The sequence below is a fragment of the Polypterus senegalus genome, unplaced genomic scaffold, assembly GCF_016835505.1.
Source record: "Polypterus senegalus isolate Bchr_013 unplaced genomic scaffold, ASM1683550v1 scaffold_1142, whole genome shotgun sequence".
Lineage (NCBI taxonomy): Eukaryota > Metazoa > Chordata > Cladistia > Polypteriformes > Polypteridae > Polypterus > Polypterus senegalus.
Window position 1 is genome coordinate 21,725 of NW_024384846.1, and position 7,964 is coordinate 29,688.

General features: G+C 48.5%; 3 non-coding genes across 3 annotated transcripts; all 3 read left to right on the forward strand.

Moving 5' to 3' along the window:
- The first annotated feature begins 2,916 nt into the window (after window positions 1–2,916).
- trnag-gcc lies at window positions 2,917–2,987 on the forward strand. The gene has a single exon. It is a non-coding gene; the product is annotated as a tRNA-Gly (tRNA).
- A 1,222-nt stretch (window positions 2,988–4,209) lies between these two features.
- Window positions 4,210–4,280, forward strand: trnag-gcc. Its single transcript has one exon. It is a non-coding gene; the product is annotated as a tRNA-Gly (tRNA).
- A 1,215-nt stretch (window positions 4,281–5,495) lies between these two features.
- Window positions 5,496–5,564, forward strand: trnag-gcc. The gene has a single exon. It is a non-coding gene; the product is annotated as a tRNA-Gly (tRNA).
- Window positions 5,565–7,964: the final 2,400 nt, after the last annotated feature.

Consider the following 7,964-nt stretch of genomic DNA (forward strand, 5'->3'; position numbering starts at 1 on the left):
GCTTGCACCAGCCCTTGAAACCTCCGCGTCATGATGACCGTGAGTAACATAAGCGCGCCTGAATACTGTCGCAGGAGTACCCGGAAAAATAGGCGATTCACTGAGGTCATCGACCGGCAAAATCCGTCCAGTTCCTACACATTTAATCCCTCCAGTGCATGAGATCGTAAATGCAACTGACACTGCTTCAAACACCGAAAGCGCCGGCAAGCTTGGTCAAAAGTATATTCCTCTGGGCGCTGTCCCATTGGTACTAAATCTCGCCTGTGGAGCCCGTATTCCGCAAGAGCTGTCTGAACGAACCCGGCGTCCCTTCATTCTGACTCCTCAACTCCGACTCTGGATTCACTTAGCCCACTTTCCAAGAAATTTCGCATCCAACCGCAAACACGTCATGGTTTCGGGTTGACAAGTAGTATCTTCTAATCCCTCAGCGGATTACCGAATTGAAGCAAACGACTGGAACCTTCAGTCGATTCCGCAACTTCACAGCCAATGGATATACGAGTCCCTTCAGCAATAGAAACCAGATCCCGGGATGCTCACGAAATGGGTACAACGTGTCAGTACAGTCAGTTACACGCACAATCTGAATCCCGAAGACTTCCGGGAACGGATAGCCGTGGATCTTAACGTAATCGTAGACGCATTCGGACAGAATTCCCATCCATTAAACTGGAGATATACCAAGCTAATCTTCAGCACATGACCAGGGTCCAGCAGAAGGCACTAAACGTACGCGTCCGAAGAACTCGAGATACGGACTGTAGAATGCCCAAGGCGAGGAAGCGGTGAATCATAACTAAAGCTGAGCAGGATAACGGACAAGTTAGCCGTCCTTCCAAACTGGAGATAAACCCAAGAACAAAGCCCGCTCTCTGCCGGACTGCCGGCAAGCCAAGTAAGATATGCCCCAAGAATGCATAGCCGATTCTAACGGAACTGAGCAACCCAATCAGAACGTGCGTACTGAAAAATGACAAATACACTTAGCGTAGCGACCTCCCGCAAAATGCGCCATCGTTCAGCTGGACCATGTTCTCCACGTGCGGTAAATACAGACCATCCTGGTTCTCAAGCAGGCTAATGCTCGGAAGTTCTGTAAATGACTTACCTCTGAATTACTTACCAATGGACCAGAATAGGGGAATTCCATAGAGGATCCATAGATTCCGCACAATGAACAGTCTTTCACACGAACAATCCGTCCACTGTGACTCAGATAGAACACAGACACTGATCTGCTCAGTGCCACAATGCCCGGAAAGCTAAAGATAAAGATCCAACCTGGAGGGTCCAGTCCTTGCGTAGGGTTATCCAAACTACGGCAATCCATCGAAATCTCCGCAAGATCGCCAGTTGAAGCACCATCGCGAACTCATGGCGCAGAATTCACCCAAGCATCTGGTTACCGCAGCTCATCGCTAGGAAGAAAATTGTGATCAGCTCCTCAGTACGGCCATACTTATCGTGGCTGTTCACCAATCTATGGATACTCCGAATATCTACAGATTAGCCAGGACTGAGCGATAACGACTTAAGCAGTACATTCCATCGTAACACGTCATAAACTGGCATTACCAGAAGAAAATCCCCTACCTGCCATGGACCAAGCTCAGGAAAGCACTAAACGCAGAAACCCAAAATTAAGCTGCAAACGAAGAAGCCTAGGACAAGGATCCCAGTGAGCGAGTAACTGTACTGTGTACTCAAGGATTACCGACTCAGTAGTCGGTTCCAATTGGAATCGCCAGCATTTTAAAACAACCCAGCCCGCCTCGTGTCCGGACCGCGCACGAGCCAATGAGACCGACCGAGCCCAAAGCAAAGCCGATGTCTCTAAACGGACCGCAAGACGCCTGAAAACAGTAAACCGGGAGCGACCGAAAATAAGGGGCACAGACTTCAGGATGGGATCGATCGAATAATCCCGCAATCGCCGATATCCGTTTAGCTATCATCTAATTCCATCCACGTGCATGGGAAGACTAATAACAGCTTAGCTTTCAAGCCGAGGCGCCGAAAGCTTGCAAAATTTGAACCATGAAGACTGCGCGAATGGATTCATGTAAATTGCTCCAAAATAGGAGAAATAGGTTCATTCGCAATCACCGTATTAAACCAAAACCACTGACTCCCCTTCAGTCGACTTAATCTTGCACCCCGCACTGGATATCGATGAGCAACTGCACGAACAAAGTAAAGCACAACCCAAAGCTGGGTACCAATGGTTTTACAGCTGCTCTGGAGTTGACCCTTTCATGCGTTTCACCTGAAATCTCCCCAGAGGCTTCGCTCCGCAATGCCCACCCGCCTTGAAACATGCACGCGTCCGATTTCCCATCCGCTGCTCTGTGTAACACACGTGCCTTATTCAGCTAATAAATGCTCAGTTCTCCAGAAGAACAATCTCAGATGGTGACCTAACGTACAGTCAGGTCTAATTTACCTTCACAATCTGATAGATTGCAAAATAATGTCCACGACGGAGAGAGCTGAGACGAATAACCATGCCGTTTAAAGCTGGGATCCATGGTCGTCTCTCACGTGTCCGGACCCCGCCTTGCACACCATGCCCTTTGGAGAGCCTCTGCCGCCGTAGCCTGCAATTGCATTAGCCGCATGTTCTGTAAACAGTGAACCGCAAGGCAGCGACCTGAATAACTAGTACAGCCGTGGAGCTACCGAAAATAAGTGGGCAACAGATTACACATTAGAGGATCGATCAGAATCCAACGCCGACAAAATCGCGATATCCGTTCAGCTATCAACATTTAATTCCATCCACTGTGCAGTGAGGATAAGAGATAAATGAGACAAGCTGACACTGCTTTTCAAAGCACGGAGAAGAGCGCCCCGGCAAAGGCTGTGGTCAAAAAGTATATTGCACCCCTTCTGGAGTGGGGCTTTCGTCTCGCATTGGTGGTTCAGTGGTAGAATTCTCGCCTGCCACGCGGGAGGCCCGGGTTCGATTCCCGGCCAATGCAGCCCGTCCTTTTAAAACGAACACCCACGGCCGTCCCCTTCATGTCCTGACCTCGCCTTGCAACTCCACACGCCTACTGGATTCTCCGCCGCCGTAGCCCACTCTTGCACGAAGAACAAATATTACAAGCATCCAACCCGCAAAGCACGGGTACCAATGGTCTTTTACAGCTGCTGCAGGTTTGATCACAAATCTAACGTCAACTTATCCTCTCGATATATCTCCTGCCAACGGCATTACGCCAGTGTGAATGCCTCACTGCGACTGGAACTGCATGGTCAGTCAGGAATTTCCCATCCGTTTAGTCATTCTGGTGTATATATACTGTAGTCCTTTATTCAGCTAATAGAAAATGCCAGATTCCCCCGGGGGGGATCTGTCTCATCGTATGGTGACTTTAACGTTTATCAGTCAGTCTAGATTTACACCTCTGCATCAATCTGGATAGATGCGAAAGGAACTGTACAGGGAGACAGAGAGAGAGCGCGAGAGATCGATATAACCGTATTATCTGTATGTTTCGCGATTAACTTCGAACATAAATTACGGCTTTCTATTCTCAAAACTTGGAGATATACCCAAAGAAACGAAGAACTCCCCCAGCCTGCCCATGGACCGAGAGGCTGCAGGCAGAGAGAGCAGCAAAAACCGCAGAACAGCGCTCCCCGAAAAGGAAGCGTCGAGAAAGAGATTGCATCGGTACTGGTTCAGCAATACCCCAGAGTGCGAACGAGAAACGGTGTAGGGTGCTGTAGCTAAAGGCAGCACGACGGCCAGGAGTGCGGAGACCGGGGTTGGATTCCCGGCCGTTGCGCCAGCCGTTTTAAAACTGGGATCCATGGTCGTCTCTCACGTGTCCGGACCCCGCCTTGCACACCATGCCCTTTGGAGAGCCTCTGCCGCCGTAGCCTGCAATTGCATTAGCCGCATGTTCTGTAAACAGTGAACCGCAAGGCAGCGACCTGAATAACTAGTACAGCCGTGGAGCTACCGAAAAATAAGTGGGCAACAGATTACACATTAGAGGATCGATCAGAATCCAACGCCGACAAAATCGCGATATCCGTTCAGCTATCAACATTTAATTCCATCCACTGTGCAGTGAGGATAAGAGATAAATGAGACAAGCTGACACTGCTTTTCAAAGCACGGAGAAGAGCGCCCCGGCAAAGGCTGTGGTCAAAAAGTATATTGCACCCCTTCTGGAGTGGGGCTTTCGTCTCGCATTGGTGGTTCAGTGGTAGAATTCTCGCCTGCCACGCGGGAGGCCCGGGTTCGATTCCCGGCCAATGCAGCCCGTCCTTTTAAAACGAACACCCACGGCCGTCCCCTTCATGTCCTGACCTCGCCTTGCAACTCCACACGCCTACTGGATTCTCCGCCGCCGTAGCCCACTCTTGCACGAAGAACAAATATTACAAGCATCCAACCCGCAAAGCACGGGTACCAATGGTCTTTTACAGCTGCTGCAGGTTTGATCACAAATCTAACGTCAACTTATCCTCTCGATATATCTCCTGCCAACGGCATTACGCCAGTGTGAATGCCTCACTGCGACTGGAACTGCATGGTCAGTCAGGAATTTCCCATCCGTTTAGTCATTCTGGTGTATATATACTGTGGTCCTTTATTCAGCTAATAGAAAATGCCAGATTCCCCCGGGGGGGATCTGTCTCATCGTATGGTGACTTTAACGTTTATCAGTCAGTCTAGATTTACACCTCTGCATCAATCTGGATAGATGCGAAAGGAACTGTACAGGGAGACAGAGAGAGCGCGAGATCGATATAACCGTATTATCTGTATGTTTCGCGATTAACTTCGAACATAAATTACGGCTTTCTATTCTCAAAACTTGGAGATATACCCAAAGAAACGAAGAACTCCCCCAGCCTGCCCATGGACCGAGAGGCTGCAGGCAGAGAGAGCAGCAAAAACCGCAGAACAGCGCTCCCCGAAAAGGAAGCGTCGAGAAAGAGATTGCATCGGTACTGGTTCAGCAATACCCCAGAGTGCGAACGAGAAACGGTGTAGGGTGCTGTAGCTAAAGGCAGCACGACGGCCAGGAGTGCGGAGACCGGGGTTGGATTCCCGGCCGTGGCGCCAGCCGTTTAAAACTGGGATCCATGGTCGTCTCTCACGTGTCCGGACCCCGCCTTGCACACCATGCCCTTTGAGAGCCTCTGCCGCCGTAGCCTGCAATTGCATTAGCCGCATGTTCTGTAAACAGTGAACCGCAAGGCAGCGACCTGAATAACTAGTACAGCCGTGGAGCTACCGAAAATAAGTGGGCAACAGATTACACATTAGAGGATCGATCAGAATCCAACGCCGACAAAATCGCGATATCCGTTCAGCTATCAACATTTAATTCCATCCACTGTGCAGTGAGGATAAGAGATAAATGAGACAAGCTGACACTGCTTTTCAAAGCACGGAGAAGAGCGCCCCGGCAAAGGCTGTGGTCAAAAAGTATATTGCACCCCTTCTGGAGTGGGGCTTTCGTCTCGCATTGGTGGTTCAGTGGTAGAATTCTCGCCTGCCACGCGCGAGGCCGGTTCGATTCCCGGCCAATGCAGCCCGTCCTTTTAAAACGAACACCCACGGCCGTCCCCTTCATGTCCTGACCTCGCCTTGCAACTCCACACGCCTACTGGATTCTCCGCCGCCGTAGCCCACTCTTGCACGAAGAACAAATATTACAAGCATCCAACCCGCAAAGCACGGGTACCAATGGTCTTTTACAGCTGCTGCAGGTTTGATCACAAATCTAACGTCAACTTATCCTCTCGATATATCTCCTGCCAACGGCATTACGCCAGTGTGAATGCCTCACTGCGACTGGAACTGCATGGTCAGTCAGGAATTTCCCATCCGTTTAGTCATTCTGGTGTATATATACTGTGGTCCTTTATTCAGCTAATAGAAAATGCCAGATTCCCCCGGGGGGGATCTGTCTCATCGTATGGTGACTTTAACGTTTATCAGTCAGTCTAGATTTACACCTCTGCATCAATCTGGATAGATGCGAAAGGAACTGTACAGGGAGACAGAGAGAGCGCGAGAGATCGATATAACCGTATTATCTGTATGTTTCGCGATTAACTTCGAACATAAATTACGGCTTTCTATTCTCAAAACTTGGAGATATACCCAAAGAAACGAAGAACTCCCCCAGCCTGCCCATGGACCGAGAGGCTGCAGGCAGAGAGAGCAGCAAAAACCGCAGAACAGCGCTCCCCGAAAAGGAAGCGTCGAGAAAGAGATTGCATCGGTACTGGTTCAGCAATACCCCAGAGTGCGAACGAGAAACGGTGTAGGGTGCTGTAGCTAAAGGCAGCACGACGGCCAGGAGTGCGGAGACCGGGGTTGGATTCCCGGCCGTTGCGCCAGCCGTTTTAAAACTGGGATCCATGGTCGTCTCTCACGTGTCCGGACCCCGCCTTGCACACCATGCCCTTTGGAGAGCCTCTGCCGCCGTAGCCTGCAATTGCATTAGCCGCATGTTCTGTAAACAGTGAACCGCAAGGCAGCGACCTGAATAACTAGTACAGCCGTGGAGCTACCGAAAATAAGTGGGCAACAGATTACACATTAGAGGATCGATCAGAATCCAACGCCGACAAAATCGCGATATCCGTTCAGCTATCAACATTTAATTCCATCCACTGTGCAGTGAGGATAAGAGATAAATGAGACAAGCTGACACTGCTTTTCAAAGCACGGAGAAGAGCGCCCCGGCAAAGGCTGTGGTCAAAAAGTATATTGCACCCCTTCTGGAGTGGGGCTTTCGTCTCGCATTGGTGGTTCAGTGGTAGAATTCTCGCCTGCCACGCGGGCGCCAGTCGCGTATAGTTGACACAGACTGCTTAGCCAATCAGTGCACAGCAAGCCCGTTGCTCCTCAGAGACCCGAGTTCGATTCCCAAGCGAGGTGAATGCCCGTTATGTGGGTGTGTGTTCTTTCTTCAAAATGCTTTGGATTAAATAAGAATAAAACATAAATTAAATACTTGATGCAGGGTCCAACTGTGCATTGTGAATTTTAATTTCCAGACAACGACAATGGATTTTTTTTGACGTATTGTTTAATGTGTAAGGTGCTTAAGACTGGGTTGAAATCTTACCTTGAAACATACAGGACACATTTTTTTGAACCATAGCAATGATTTTTACTTTAATAATGAAAAAATGTCTCACACAAAAAGTTAAGCCAAATATTGCAACAACAGAAAAAAAACATATGTACATAATTATTTAAACATATTTAGCATGAGGCAGATTACCAGTTTTATAAAATTTGTTAAAGACTTGTGAACTTTCAGCTCTTTGCTAAACCACAATCCTATAAATGTTCCTCATAATTATACATACTCAGGAGAACCAAAGAGGCACAACAAAGAAAGTCACTATATTTTCCCAATTATTCGCTAAACTATTTCTTTTTTTTTTTTATTTCCCTCTTTTCCTCCTCCCACCTCCTCCTCTCTGTTTCATAAAAAGCTGATGTTTGGAATTCTTTCCAAGTCATCTCCCTTTCCATCCCCTTATCCTTATAAAGGGAGAAGACCTTGGCTGGGCAGTAAATGTATTTGCCAGGGTGTCCTGGAAATGCCACATGCATATGAGGGCTGTTAGGACCCTGCTTGAGCTGCAACTGGCAAAATCGACAGATGCGACCCTGAGGCTGCGGATCAGGCCTTTTCCGTTTCGGTTGTCCTTTCTCTTCTACTCTTTTCCTCGTGGCATCTAGTTCCCGCTGAAAGAACTCCGTTTCTGCAAAATCTTTAAATTGCATTTTTGGATCTGTCAGTCCCTCTGATCCATACATTTTGAAAACTTTATGAGAACAATAGAAATAACGAACAGGGCCTTGCTGGTAAAAAAAATGAACTGAAGAGCCATCATTTTCGTGCCTTGATTTTGGCTGACCACATGAAAGACAGGATTTTGTCCTTTTCTTGTGTATTTGGGGCAGT